We start from the raw sequence: 15095 nt of genomic DNA, 5'->3' as shown, positions 1-15095 counted from the left end.
TTTTCTGCCCTTCACTGTTGAAGACAGGCACAGGCACAATCGAAGGGTGTTCATCCCAAACTGCATAACCAAATGTCTCCGAAGAAAGACAAGAAAGTCCAATTGCCTCCTGAAAAAGCACCTTTGGGACAACCATGATCTGGATGACTGAGAATCTCCATAGACATATGGAAAGTAAGGTTTCTGGTGCTTCAGAAACACTTTCCACATTCAGTGTATTTCTATGGTTTCTTCCAGCTAAATCAATTTATGGGAATAAGTAAACAAGAGGCACCGAAGCACTTTATAAGCTTGAGATATTTATAGTAGTTTCTCCAATGAGCAAATCCTTTTACAAGAAAAATAAGGATTTTTTTTTTTTAAAAAAAATCTCTTTTCACACTTGATTCATTTAATGGCTTCTTTGGCGAGTAAATTTTTCTATGGATGTTATGTGACTGATTCTAACTAATTACTTTTCTACGTTCAACTCTTTTATCTGGTTTCTCACCAGTATGTGTCCTCCTATGGTAATTAAAAGCACCGCTACTACTATAGCATTTTCCACACTCCATACACTTATATGGTTTCTCTCCTGAGTGAATTCTTCTATGGCTGTGAAGGGAAGTATTTTGACTAAAGCACTTTCCACACTCCCCACATTGGTATGGCTTTTCACCTGTGTGGGTCCGCTTGTGGGAACCACGGTCACGGGAGGTCCTAAAGCACCTTCCACACACCACACACTTATAGGGTTTTTCCCCAGTGTGGATCCTTTCATGGGAAACAATTTCTTGAGGATCACTGAAGCTCTTTCCACACACTGTGCATTTGTATGGTTTCTCCCCAGTGTGGATTCTGTAATGAATTATAAAAGTTCTTTTTTGACCAAAGCCTTTTCCACATTCCTTGCATTCGTATGGTTTCTCTCCGGTGTGGGTCCTTTTGTGGCTAATGAGGGCCCCCGAGTCGGTGAAGCATTTGTCACATTCGGTGCACTTATAAGGCTTTTCCCCTGTGTGGATCCTTTTATGGATATTAAGGTTACTTGTTTGATTGAAGCACTTCCCACATTCGGTGCATTGATATGGTTTCTCTCCAGTGTGGATATTGTTATGGGAAGTTAGGTGGCTGGATTTGCGGAAGCTCTTTCCACACTCCAGGCATTTGTACGGTTTCTCCCCTGTGTGGATCCGTTCGTGGGCATAAAAGCCACCAGAACTGGTAAAGCGCTTTCCACATTGCAGGCATTGAAAGGGCTTTTCCCCTGTGTGGCTTCTGCGATGGGCAGTAAGGTTTTCTGAGACACGGAAGCGCTTTCCACACTCCATGCATTGAAATGGTTTTTCTCCCGTGTGGATCCTCTCGTGTGACTGAAGATGAACTTTTTGACTAAAGCTGTTTCCACAGTGCAGGCATTTATAAGGTTTCTCCCCTTTATGCATCCTATTATGTAAAGCTAGAGTACCGCTTCTGGCAAAGCTTTTCCCACACTCCAGGCATTCATAAGGTTTCTCCCCCGTGTGAATCCTCTTATGGGAAGTAAGGGCACCGGGGGTCTTGAAGCATTTTCCACACTCTGTGCATTTATATGGCTTCTCTCCGGTGTGGATCCTCTTATGTAAATTGAAATTGCCATTTTGGGTGAAACTCTTTCCACACACTGTGCAATGATACGGCTTTTCCCCTGTATGGATCCTATTATGGTAAGTGAGATTCCTTGCAGAACGGAAGCTCTTCCCACATTCCAGGCATTTACATGAATCATTCTTAGTGGGCCTTTTTTTCCAGGAATTCAGTTCTTGGCTCTGGGTAAGCTTCATTATACCCTCCCTGAACTGATACAACTTCTCCTCGCTGTGGATGCATCGATGGGAAGTTAGGGAGGTGCTCCTTCCGAAGCTCTTTCCGCAGGTGATGCATTGATGCCGCTTCCTCCCTTTGTGGACCTTCTGATGGGAATTCAGGTGACTTTTCTGACTGACGTTTTCTCCAAATTCCAGGCATTTGTATGGATCCCCTGTTTTGGGAATGTTTTTATGGGATGTGAGGGAATGGCTTGTACCGAAGTTTTCCGCATACTCTGTGCATTTGTACAGTTTCTCTCCCTCTTGTATTTTCTGATGAAAAGTAAGAGAAAGGGTCCTTCTGGAGCATTCCCCACTTTCACTTTGTTTCTCTACACAATCACATAATCCCAATTCATCTCTGGGTATTTTTCCGCACCCTGGACATGCTCCTTTTTCTTGGGGATCATCACTGTGCAAGAAAAAGCCGACATCTGCACACTGGAAACTAGAGTATTTCTTCAGCTCCTCCTTTTCGTCAGGCCTTTCCTTTTCACTCATCTTTTCTGCATCTTTCTTTTTGGCTGTTAGAAAAGGTGTTGCTACCGCTTGGCTAGAATCCTCTATCTTCACATCACCACCTATTTGGGGGGGAAAAAAGGATACATGACACAAACTGTGGCGTGAAAGGAATTAAGCATCATTTGTTGCATCCCTTATTTGAACATTCCTGAAACTCCCATCACCATCTGTTCCAAAGGAAGATCTCCATGAAAATGGGGGGGGGCTTGCTAGCATCCTGCCATCAAAGGCTAGGAGAAGGGAGGACATGGGGGATAAATGGGCAATTAACCTGTCTGAATGGAAGTACAAAGAAGCTCCGAAGCAGTTTGTATGAGCACTCTAAGCCATGCACCCTGAGAAAGAATGTGGATTGCCCCAAACATCTCAGTGTTCTCAAAACACCTAGGCCCGTGGTGGCAAACCTATGGCACGCGTGCCACAGGTGGCGCACAGAGCCCTCTCTGTGGGCACGTGTGCCATCGTCCCAATCCTAGGCCTTCAACTGGGTTTTATAAAACCTTTTCGCTTTAGGCCTCCACCGCCGCGTGCAACAAAAAAAAGGTTCAATCAATCAATCAATCAATTTCAACTTCTTGCCAGGATAAAAAAAATCTCGCAAAGTTGGAACTGATTGATTGAACTTTTTAGACCCACCCAATCTGCCATTACCACCGCAGCCACACCCACCCAATGGGCCACGCCCACCCGGCACCCGACGATACATAAGTGGGTTTTGGGTTGCAGTTTGGGCACTTGGTTTCTAAAAGGTTCACCATCACTGATCTAGGCAGATCCTTATTGGTTGAAGATGGACTGGTCATGGGAGGAGGGCTGGGAGGAGGGAAAACCATTTGTATTTCCTAATCAAGGAGAGAAGCAACCTAGAAATAAGAAAAATATTCCTGACAGTTGGAACAATTAATCAGTGGAACAACTTGCCTCCAGAAATTGTGACTGCTCTAACACTGAAAGTTTTTGAGAAGAGATTGGACAATCATTTGTCTGAAATAATATAGGGTTTCTTGCCTGAGCAAGGGGTTGGATTAGAAGATCTTCAAGATCCCTTCCAACGCTGTTATTCTATTATATTTTATTCGTTTCTGTCCTGTTCTACTCTTAATTATTCTATTCTATTATTCTATTCTATTTTCTACTCTTAATTCTTATTCAATTCCATTCCATAAATTTAGTTGTAGTCTGAGTCTACTGCAACCAACATTTTTTTTAGTAAAAGAACCTATTATTTCAATTAAATGGAGTCGAGATGCTTTCTTTCCTAAGAGATCAGACTGGGGCAGGTCTGACATCAGCAAAATGAAAGCCACTGATTCCCAGGACGAGAAACTTCATGGGAGAACACCTCTCTCCTCTTCCTGGAGAGAATGTGGAGGGTTTAGACCAGCGGTTCTCAACCGTCCTAATGCCGCGACCCCATGCACCCACGTGACCACACGTGACCCACACGCACGCACCCACGTGACCCACACGCACGCACCCACGTGACCACGTGACCCACACGCACATACCCACGTGACCACACGTGACCCACACGCACGACCACACGTGACCCAGGAGCATAGAGATGGCTCTCCTGCTCGAGCTAGAGTGAACCCCCCAGCGGGCCGAATCTTGCCGCCGGGAAGGAGAGGAGAGAAAAGAATTGGAGAGGGGACAGGAGAGGGGGAGAAAGGGGGGTAGAATTTAGAAAAGGAAAGAAAAAGAAACTTTTGTGCGGAGCCGGCAATTGCAGAGCAAGACGCCCGTTCGGTGTGGCGGCAGGCTGGCAAGCCCAGGCGCTCCTGGGCGGCAATGGCAAGCGGCAGGCCGACCACCGGCTGGGCCACCAGCTGGCCCAGCCCAAGGGAGGTAAGCACCCGCCGGGCCCCACGCGCGCCAGCAACCCTCCCTGCACCCATCGCTGCTCCGCTAGCCTTACCTTGGCCACCGCACGTTCGGTGCAGCGGCAGGCCGGCAGGCCCAGGCACTCCTGGGCGGCCATAGCACGCGGCAGCGAGGGCGCAGGGTGACCACCGGCTGGGCCACCAGCTGGCCCAGCCCAAGGGAGGTAAGGCACCCGCTGGGCCCCACACGCGCCAGCAACCCTCCCTGCGCCCGCCGGCCTCCCACCTCCCACCCCTGGCCCTCTTTTACTTACATTTAGGAGTTGCTCAGCAGGGAGGGGTGGAAATGTCCAGAAAGCTCGCCTTAGCTGCAGACAACTGCAGCACCGTTTGCAGACTGGGACTTTTGGCGGGCTCAGCAGGGCAGAGACAGCCTGGACAATTCCTATTGGCTTTTGAAAGCCAATAGAATTAGACTCTTTTAAAGAGAGTCTATTCTATTGGCTTTCGAACGCCAATAGAATAGAGTCTCTTGAATAGAGTCTATTCTATTGGCTTTCAAAAGCCAATAGAGTAAGAGGGAGTAGCACAGCTAAGGAAAGGGGGAAAAAATGGCGGGGAAAAAATGGCGGACTGCGTTTGGCGACCCCCGTGAAATGGTCATTCGACCCCAAATAGGGTCACGACCCACAGGTTGAGAACCGCTGGTTTAGACCATCTTCATACACCATGTAACCGTACATAATGAACAGCATTTCATCTTAGAAACAGATCAGCTGCTCACTTCCACCACCCTTTCAGTCCAGAGGAAAGAAAATCCCTTAAAAACCAATAAAGTCCAGTTGCCTTTTGAAAAAGCACCTTTTGGACAACTATGACCTGGACGACTGAGAATCTCCATAGAGATTTACAGTATCTCTAGTTGTTCCTGCATTTGCAGGTAGCACTAAAAAAAAGGGAGAAAATGGGATGGATTAGGGTTGGAAGATCCCATCTGCAGAGGACCTGGCCAATCAGACAAACAACTTTGCTAGAAGTTACATCCTTGTGAGAAACCCCGTGGACTCTATGGGTCTTTTAAGTGCCCTCATTATAGACCAGGGGTGTCAAACTGCCGGCCCGTGGGCTGGTTTCATCATACTGGAGCCGCGCCCACCCCATTGCCGGCAATGGCGAAAAAACTCCAATAAGTCACGCGACGTTGCGAGTTTGACATGCCTGTTATAGACCAAAAAACAACAAAATGAAAGCAGCTTCTAAAAAGCTCTCTACAATGTGGGATAGGCAGGATTAGAAATTGGCTAGGATGGGAAACTTCACGGAGACAGTGTGGAGACTTTAGGCCATTTTCTCAGGCTAAGTAGGAGTAGAAACATAGATAAGGACACTGCTGTTTACTGCATACAGTGAAGAAACTAGTAGTTCATCTGAGAAACAGATCAGCTGCTCATGTCCACCACACGTTCAGTCCAGAGGAAAGAGAATCTGTCAGGGAATTGCGCAGCAGGTGTCCAAATGCAGAGACGCTGACGTGAACTTGTAGTGTAAATGAATATATTTCACATCAATATTTACAGTAAACAAGATAGTCAGGCTAACAGGAGCATCATGAGGTAAACCACAGGATCATCCTGAGGTAAAATTGCAGAGCAGATTTGCAGAGGAAAAAAGGCGGAAAACAAGGAAATGCCAACTTTACACTCACAGTAACCAATCACAGCATCGATTGCCTCAGGCAGTAGACAACTCTCTCCAACCAATCAGCTAGAATTGTAACTTCTGACTCATTATTAGGAACAGTAATCATTCATTCCGTTTAAATGCTGCAGAATTCACAGAGGCTGTGACCAGTTTGCAAAGTGTTGGCAAGGTTTAAAAACAACTAAACCACAAAAGAATTAGAAGGGGGGGAAGAGTTAAGAAACCTGAATGGAAACAAGCAGAAAGAAAAGGGCTTCAGGAATTTCACGGCCCTTCAAAATCCAATAGGATAGGTCACACTTGAATCTGGGGGGAAGAGGACTCTTAATCTCATTTTTCAATCAAGGAAAATCTTTGGATTTCTTTTTGCATTTCTTTTGCAACAGGGAGAGAATAAATGAACTCCCAACAGGCAGGAGTAGTAGTCCTGGCTGGGACTCATACGATATTCTTCAAAATTTGATTAGAACAGAATAACAGAGTTGGAAGGGACCTTGTAGGTATTCTAGTCCAACCCCCTGCTCAGGCAGGAAACCTATACCATTTCAGAAAAATGGTTGTCCAATCAAGAAGAGAAGCAACCTGGAACTAAGGAGAGAGTTCCTGATAGAGCACACATACAAAATACCCTTCCGCCATGTTAATTCAGAACGCGCACAAACACACAAAATACCAATCCGCCTGGTATTCCACAGTGCGCACAAACATACAAGCACACACAAAATACCTCCACCTTGTATTCCAGAGGGGTTTTCCCCCCAAAGGTGCTTCTTCAAAAGTCCTGGCCCTTTTGGAAGCGTCTCATCAAGGGGCAAGGATGAATCGCAGGGGCTGGTCGGATCCTTGCCAATGGGGAGTTTCCCTCGCGCCGGCCCTTGAGGAACGAGCCTGCGATCCCCAAAAGAGAGGCGCGCAGGACGAGGATCCGCGCTCCGCCTTCCCAGGCCAGCCGCGCAGCTGCAGCCGGGCAGATGTACCTCCCTCCCCGGAAGAGTTTCCGCCAGATTTTGGAGACTGCAGGGAACTGAGCTGTTCTCCCTCCTCGGACTCTTCTCGCCCAACTCCGCTCGGCTCCTCCGCGATCCTGAAGGCTTCTTCCTGCTGACCTGGGCAAGCAGGAGGCTCTTGCAAGAGGGCGCCCCCGGGCGCGTCCGGTTTTTAATCCTGGGAAGCCAAAAGGGTGATCGTTCGGAGAGGAACTGGGTGGGTTAAGAGTTTGAGAGGGTAAAGTTTGGACTTTGTCCCGAAACTGATCGTCCTACACCACAGCTGAGAATATAATCACTTTCCTAACGGGGAAAAAAATACCTTGCAAAAAAAGATATTTGTCTGGAGGCTAAAACATATAAGGAACAGTTGCTGGAATTGGGTATGTCTAGTTTAATGAAGAGAAGGACGAGGGGGGACATGATAGCAGTCTTCCAATGTCTCAGGGGCTGCCCCAAAGAAGAGGGAGTCAAGCTATTCTCCAAAGCACCTGAAGGCAGGACAAGAAGCAACGGGTGGAAACTAAGCAAGGAGAGAAGCAACCTAGAACTAAGGAGAAACTTCCTGACAGTTAGAACAATTAACCAGTGGAACAACCTGCCTCCAGAAACGGTGAATGCTCCAACACTGGGAGTTTTTAAGAAGAGACTGGACAGCCATTTGTCCGGAATGGTATAGGGTTTCCTGCCTGAGCAGGGGGTTGGACTAGATGACCTCCAAGGTCCCTTCCAACTTTTTTTTTTATGATGATGATGATGATGATGATGATGAAAACCTCTTGCCTCACCTTTCAGTGGCTGACTCTGGTTTGAATCACAAAGATTAATCTTCATCTTAATCAGAATAGAGCTGGAAGAGACCTTGGGGGTCTTCTAGCCCAACCCCCTCCCTGCTCAAGCAGGAGACCCTAGATACCATTTCAGACAAGTGGCTGTCCAGTCTCTTCTTAAAAAACCCCAGTGATGGAGCACCCACAACTTCTGGAGGAAAGTTGTTCCACTGGTTAATTGGCCAGTTTTCGTCACCATATTACAAAAAAGATGGTGAGACTTTGGAAAAAGTGCAAAGAAGAACAACTAAGACGATTAAAGGCCCGAAGACTAAAACGCATGAAAATCAGTTGCAGGATTTGGGTTTGGCTAGTCTAGAGAAAAGAAGGACTGGGGGGGCATAATAGCAGTATTCCAGTATTTGAGAGCTGGCCATAAAGAAGAGGGGATCAATTTATTTTCCAAAGCACCAGAAGGCAAGAAAAGAAACAATGGATAGAAACTAATCAAGGAGAGAACCTGAATTTAAGGAGAAACTTCCCAACAATGAGGACAATTAACCAGTGGAACAGCTTGCCACCAGACGTGTGTGCTTTATCACTGGAGTTTTTTAAGACGAGACTGGAGAGCCACTTGTCTGAAATGGTATAGGGCAGTGGTGGTGAACTTATGGCATGGGTGCCAGAGGCGGCACTCAGAGCCCTCTCTGTGGGCACACACGCCGTCGCCCCAGTCCTAGGCCTTCAGCTGGGTTTTATAAAACCTTTTTGCTTTAGGCCTCTGCCACCGTGTACAAAAAAAAAAGGTTTAATCAGTCAATTTCAACCTCGTGGGGAAAAAAAAGATCTTGCAAAGTTGGAATTGATTGATTGAACTTTTTAGTCCCACCCAGTCTGCCGTTACTACCATAGCCACGGCCACCCAATGGGCCATACCCACCCAATGGGCCACACCCACCCGGCACCCGACGATGCATAAGTGGGTTTTGGGTTGCAGTTTGGGCACTCAATCTCTAAAAGGTTCGCCATCACTGGGATACGATCTCTTGTTTGAGTAGAGGGCTGGACTAGAAGATCTCCAAGGTACCTTCCAGCTCTATTCTGATTTTGATTCAGTCCAATCACACCCAACACAGAACATGGTCTCAGGTTCTCACATTCCTAAGTGGGAATAGTGTGGTTGAGGCACCAGGGTAGAAACGTTGTAATCCCTCTTTGGGCACAAAGCCAGCTGGGTGACCTTGGGCCAGTCATTTCCTCTCAACCCTAAAAAGGAGGAAATGGCAAACCACTTCTGAAAACCCAGCTGTAAAAACTGCAGATTCTCCCAGGCAGTCTCTGAGAATCAGACACAATTAAAGGAGAAAAAACAAGTGGGAATAGCTCTCAAAGGCATAACATTCAAGAAAATTGTCCCATGGGAAATGCAGGATGGTGGAGGAATGCAGTGTGGCAGCAAGTGGAATCCTTTGATACAGCACACTAGGGAAGAAAAGTGGCTATGTGGTGTTTAAACAAGAACATAAAGCTTTGTCAGCCCTGTCCCAACTTGGTCATCTAGGCCAGGGGTCCCCAACCTGTGGGTCACAGCCCACTACTGAGTTGTGGCCTATTGGCCACTGGATGGTGTGAGTGGCAGGTCAGTACCTGTTCTGGATCATGTAACCCTGACTAGAGCATGTAGATCTGTATGTTAGAATGTTTGGCATTTATTGGGTTAAGTGCTGTCTCCTTAAGAGATGGCTTATGGGTAATGTAGTTTAGCTAGTTAGCAATCCCATGTTAACAGATCTGTAGGAGGAGCTACTAAGCTCATCACAGGATATTCTGGCTATGGGCCAGTTTGGAATGCCTTTGTCTGAGATAAGCATGGGACCACCGCAGGACTCAGATGGTCCCATTCCACGCTAGAAGTTGGTATGGAGGAAGTATTAATTTTTTACCTATAAGGATGAACAGATGTACAATATCCAGAAGAAACAAACAAATGCAAGTATTTCTTTCTGAATAAATATGTTTTATAATCATCTTTATTGAGTTATCTGTATGATCTGGAATTACAAAGCAACTTAGTTCTGGATCAGAACAGTACCCGTGTATGCACATGCACGCACAGCCCCAGTTATGCGAGCATCACCATGCACGTCACAGGTTTGTGGCCCCACTTGCGTGAGCATCGTAACAAGCTTTGCGGCCTTTTACGTCCCCACTTGTGCGAGCCACGGGTGTTTCGTCATGCACACGTATGTACACATGCACTTACACCTCCCACTAAATCATCCCTTTCCCCCCCTCCCCCTATTCCAGGCCAAGACCAAAAGTTTGGAGAACTCTGCTCTAGGCCAGAGTTCCCCAACCTTTCTGGCTTTGTGGACTGGCAGGGGAGGGGGGAGGGAGGAAGGTTCCATGTGAGCAGGAGTGGGGCAAGTGCACACATATGTGCGAGCACACACACCACTCACACAAACGGAGCACCCCCACACACATACACACGCCACTTCCGCAGTTCCAAATGTCTCAAAGCCCTGTAGTGGGCCGCAGCGTTGGCATTGGCGACCCCTGCCTTAACCGTTATCCCTGGCTGGCTGATATCCTGGCTACATCCTTAAAATGGAGCAATTAGAACTAAACCAAGGGCTCCAGATGTTGACATCACAGACAGTTTGCAATAGTGACGAATATCTGCAGTTCAAGTTGTAGAATGAGGGTGAGGGTTTGTTCTCCAAGCTTGTGGATTGGTTTCTGAATGTTTCATTATGAGGCTAGATAACATCTTCAGTGGAATTTAGGGGATGTCAGTGTCTGCGCTCTTCTGTTTATAAGCTGTGGGTATGTCAAGTGAGAGTCTGGTGATGGGTCAGGTGTGAGTCATCAGATAGGCTTGTGATGAGTCTTGTGATGGGGAGATTACTTCAGGTGAGGGTCATTGGAAGGTGTAAGACAGGGATGTCAAACTGCTGGCCCACGGGCCAGTTGCATCATGCGGAGGCTGCGCCTACCTGAGCTTCGGCAATGCAAAAAAAGTCACAATACGTCGCGACACGTCACGTGATGCGGCGAGTTTGGCACCCGTGGTATAAGACATCAGCGGGTCAGGTGTGAGTGTGGAAGGGTATAACAATCTTGACAGTTCTTTGTTTTCAAGATCCAATCTCCCTCTCAATTGCTAGAGAGTTATGCTCTTGTTTGACTCTACACCAGGATCTTCCCCCTGGTTAGTTAAACCACTCCAATCGCTTCATGCCTTGTTGCTTGGTTACTTATGGAAACCCCTCCCTCTCTCCAGTACAGGTAGTCCTCGACTTACAACAGTTCATTTAGTGACTGTTTGAATGTACAACGGTGCTGAAAAAAGGGACTTATGACCACTTTTCAAAATTACGGTCGTAACTGCAGCATCCCCATGGTCCCGTGATCAAAATTCAGACCCTTGGCAGCTGACTCATATTTGACAGTTGCAGTGTCCTGGGGGAACATGTGATCACCTTTTGTGACCTTCTGACAAGAAAAGTCAATGAGGAAGCCAGATTCATTTAACAAGGACCAGTATGTGTCCTCCTATGGTAATTAAAAGCACCACTACGACTGTAGCATTTTCCACACTCCATACACTTATATGGTTTCTCTCCTGAGTGAATTCTTCTATGGATATGAAGGGAAGTATTTTGACTAAAGCATTTTCCACACTCCCCACATTGGTATGGCTTTTCACCTGTGTGGGTCCGCTTGTGGGAACCACGGTCACGGGAGGTCCTAAAGCACCTTCCACACACCACACACTTATAGGGTTTTTCCCCAGTGTGGATCCTTTCATGGGAAACAAGTTCTTGAGGATCACTGAAGCTCTTTCCACATGCCGTGCATTTGTATGGTTTCTCCCCAGTGTGGATTCTGTAATGTATTATAAAAGTTATTTTTTGACCGAAGCTTTTTCCACATTCCTTGCATTCGTATGGTTTCTCTCCGGTGTGGGTCCTTTTGTGGCTAACGAGGGCCCCCGAACAGGTGAAGCATTTGTCACATTCGGTGCACTTATAGGGCTTTTCCCCTGTGTGGATCCTTTTATGGATATTAAGGTGACTTGTTTGATTGAAGCACTTCCCACATTCGGTGCATTGATATGGTTTCTCTCCAGTGTGGATATTGTTATGGGAAGTTAGGTGGCTGGATTTGCGGAAGCTCTTTCCACACTCCAGGCATTTGTACGGTTTCTCCCCTGTGTGGATCCGTTTGTGGGTATGAAAGCTACCACAATTGGCAAAGCGCTTTCCACATTGCAGGCATTGAAAGGGCTTTTCCCCTGTGTGGCTTCTGCGATGGGCAGTAAGGTTTTCTGAGGCACGGAAGNTGGTTTTTCTCCCGTGTGGATCCTCTCGTGTGACTGAAGATGAACTTTTTGACTAAAGCTGTTTCCACAGTGCAGGCATTTATAAGGTTTCTCCCCTTTATGCATCCTATTATGTAAAGCTAGAGTACCGCTTCTGGCAAAGCTTTTCCCACACTCCAGGCATTCATAAGGTTTCTCCCCCGTGTGAATCCTCTTATGGCAACTAAGGGCACCAGGGGTCGTGAAGCATTTCCCACACTCTGTGCATTTATATGGCTTCTCTCCGGTATGGATCCTCTTATGTAAATTGAAATTGCCATTTTGGGTGAAGCTCTTTCCACACACTGTGCAATGATACGGCTTTTCCCCAGAATGGATCCTATTATGATAAGAGAGGTGACTTGCAGAACGGAAGCTCTTCCCACATTCCAGGCATTTACATGAATCATTCCCAGTGGGGCTTTTTTTCCAGGAATTTGGTTCCTGGCTCTGGGTAAGCTTCGTTCTACCCTCCCTGAACTGATACAACTTCTCCTCACTGTGGATGCATCGATGGGAAGTTAGGGAGGTGCTCCTTCCGAAGCTCTTTCCGCAGGTGATGCATTGATGCCGCATCCTCCCTTTGTGGACCCTCTGATGGGAATTCAGGTGACTTTTCTGACTGACATTTTCTCCAAATTCCAGGCATTTGTATGGATCCCCTGTTTTGGGAATGTTTTTATGGGATGCGAGGGAGCGGCTTGTACCGAAGTTTTCGGCATACTCTGTGCATTTGTACAGTTTCTCTCCCTCTTGTATTTTCTGATGAAAAGTAAGAGGAAGGGTCCTTCTGGAGCATTCCCCACTTTCACTTTGTTTCTCTACACAATCACATAATCTCAATTCATCTCTGGGTATTTTTCCGCACCCTGGACATGCTCCTTTTTCTTGGGGATCATCACTGTGCATGAAAGAGCCGATATCTGCACACTGGAAACTAGAGTATTTCTTCAGCTCCTCCTTTTCGTCAGGCCTTTCCTTTTCACTCATCTTTTCCGCATCTTTCTTTTTGGCTGTTAGAAAAGGTGTTGCTACCGCTTGGCTAGAATCCTCTATCTTCACATCACCACCTATTTGGGGGAGAAAAAAAAGGATACGTGACACAAACTGTGGTGTAAAAGGAATTAAGCATCATTTGTTGTATCCCTTATTTGAACATTCCTGAAACTCCCACCCACCATCTCTATTTTTCTCTTAGCTCTGTTGAAAGAAAAGTCTTTATCCTGGTTCATCCAAGCCGTGGATAAATAAACAACATGGCGACTGCTTTAGAAAGAAGGTTGCAGTTTATTGAAAAGCCAGAAAGATGGTTCTTGCAGGAAAGACCAGAGAAAAAAAGGGCCTGAGCACATGGGTAGTAGGTTTTTATACCCTCTCTAGCCTTTTGTTTGAAGTGGTTCCTGTTCCTGTTTCAGGTTTTGTATTTCCTGTGTCAAGTATTCTGACCTTAGTCTGGGTGTGCCTTTCTGGTATTTGTGAATCCTACCATGTCCTGTCACGGGTGGGGTATGCAGATTTTAGGTCTTTGTCTTCTTGAGCTTCTGGCTCCAACTTTCCTGATGGTTTACATATGCATTTGTACAGGGCTGGCTTCTGCTTGGGGGAAGGAGACCTGGAGCTATCAAGAAAAACTGGGCATGCTTTTCTGTCTCTTTAAGATCCTTGAAGGAAATATATTTTTCTGCCCTTTTAATATTTCCTTCTCTGGGGAGCTGACTTCCCACAGCTCTTTTTGTGATTCTTCTCCCTGCTTCTAGCAGGGCGTGTTCAAAACATGGTATTATATTCGTATCTACAGTAGTCTATATAAAATCTGCCATAGGCTTCCCTCTTGCCATCTGTGCTGCAGAATACAAACCCCTAATGCTTTGGGGGAAATCATTTTGAGTCTCAGGGTGGGGTCCCATCAACTCTGCTTCTCCTTCAGGTTCAGTTCAAAGGATACAGGAGGGACTCTTGAAAGCTGACTTTGTTCAAAAATTGGATGATGACAAAGAACAGGTTCACCAAATTTACATCTGAGAAAGGGGAAGCATCAACTGATGCCTCCTGCTTGAGCAGGGGGATGGAACAGAAGACCTCCAAGGTCCCTTTCAGCTCTGTTCTGATTGATTGATTGATGTTCTACTGAGGTTTTTGCCTCCTCTGCTTGAGGAAAATTTCCCTTGAAAATACCGGTTTTCAGTCTGGACATGTTCATTCTCCCCTAGCTGTTCCAAACGAAGATCTCCATGAAAATGGGGGGGGGGGGCTTGCTGGCATCCTTCTATCAAAGGCTAGGAGAAGGGAGGACATGGGGGACAAATGGGCAATTAACCTGTGTGTGTACATGATGGGAAACAGGGAGGAGGAAAAATGGAAGTACAAAGAAGCTCTGAAGCAGTTTGTACCAAAACACCTAGGCGGGTCCTTATTGGTTGAAGATGGACTGGTCATGGGAGGAGGGCTGGGAGGAGGGAAAACCCATTTGTATCTCCTAATCAAGGGGAGAAGCAACCTAGAACTAAGAAAAATCTTCCTGACAGTTGGAACAATTAATCAGTGGAACAACCTGCCTCCAGAAGTGGTGAATGTTCCAACACTGGAAGTTTTTAAGAAGAGACTGGACAGCCATTTGTAAAGTTTCCTGCCCAAGATCTTCAAGGTCCCTTCCAACTCTGTTATTCTATTCTATTCTGTTCATTTCTTTTTTTTTTTTTTTTAAATTCAAATATAAATTTTTATTATTTTCATCATAAAAAAAAAAGCACATCACAAATACATCACATTGTAAAAACCCTACCCCCCACCCCCGGACTTCCCAAACCTAATCCCAGGATACTATTCAACTAAAAGTAAACTAATATTAATATCCCTAACTCCACAAAATATTGTTCTACATAAGTAGGTGAAATATATATATAAAAAAAAAAAATTTTTTTTATCTAAAAACCTAAATTATATTCCACCATTCTATGCTTATTTTGAATATAAACAATCCATCTTCTCCATATTGATAAAAATTGTTCATTTGAGTGATCCTTCAAATAAGCCGAAATTTTTGCCATTTCAGCAAGATGCGAAACCTTCACTCTCCAGTCCTCCATTGTAGGTAAAACTTT

The 15095-nt window shown here is 45.9% G+C and overlaps 1 pseudogene; it reads right to left on the bottom strand.

The window, feature by feature from the left end:
* Window positions 1-426: 426 nt before the first annotated feature.
* The window catches only part of LOC107296720, a 19345-nt pseudogene continuing 4676 nt past the window's right edge, over window positions 427-15095 (bottom strand).

The sequence above is a fragment of the Protobothrops mucrosquamatus genome, unplaced genomic scaffold (genome assembly GCF_001527695.2).
Source record: "Protobothrops mucrosquamatus isolate PMUCROS unplaced genomic scaffold, P.Mucros_1.0 scaffold2947, whole genome shotgun sequence".
Taxonomy (NCBI): domain Eukaryota; kingdom Metazoa; phylum Chordata; class Lepidosauria; order Squamata; family Viperidae; genus Protobothrops; species Protobothrops mucrosquamatus.
Note: the sequence above shows the minus strand (reverse complement) of the source record. Positions and strands in the feature narration are given on the sequence as shown.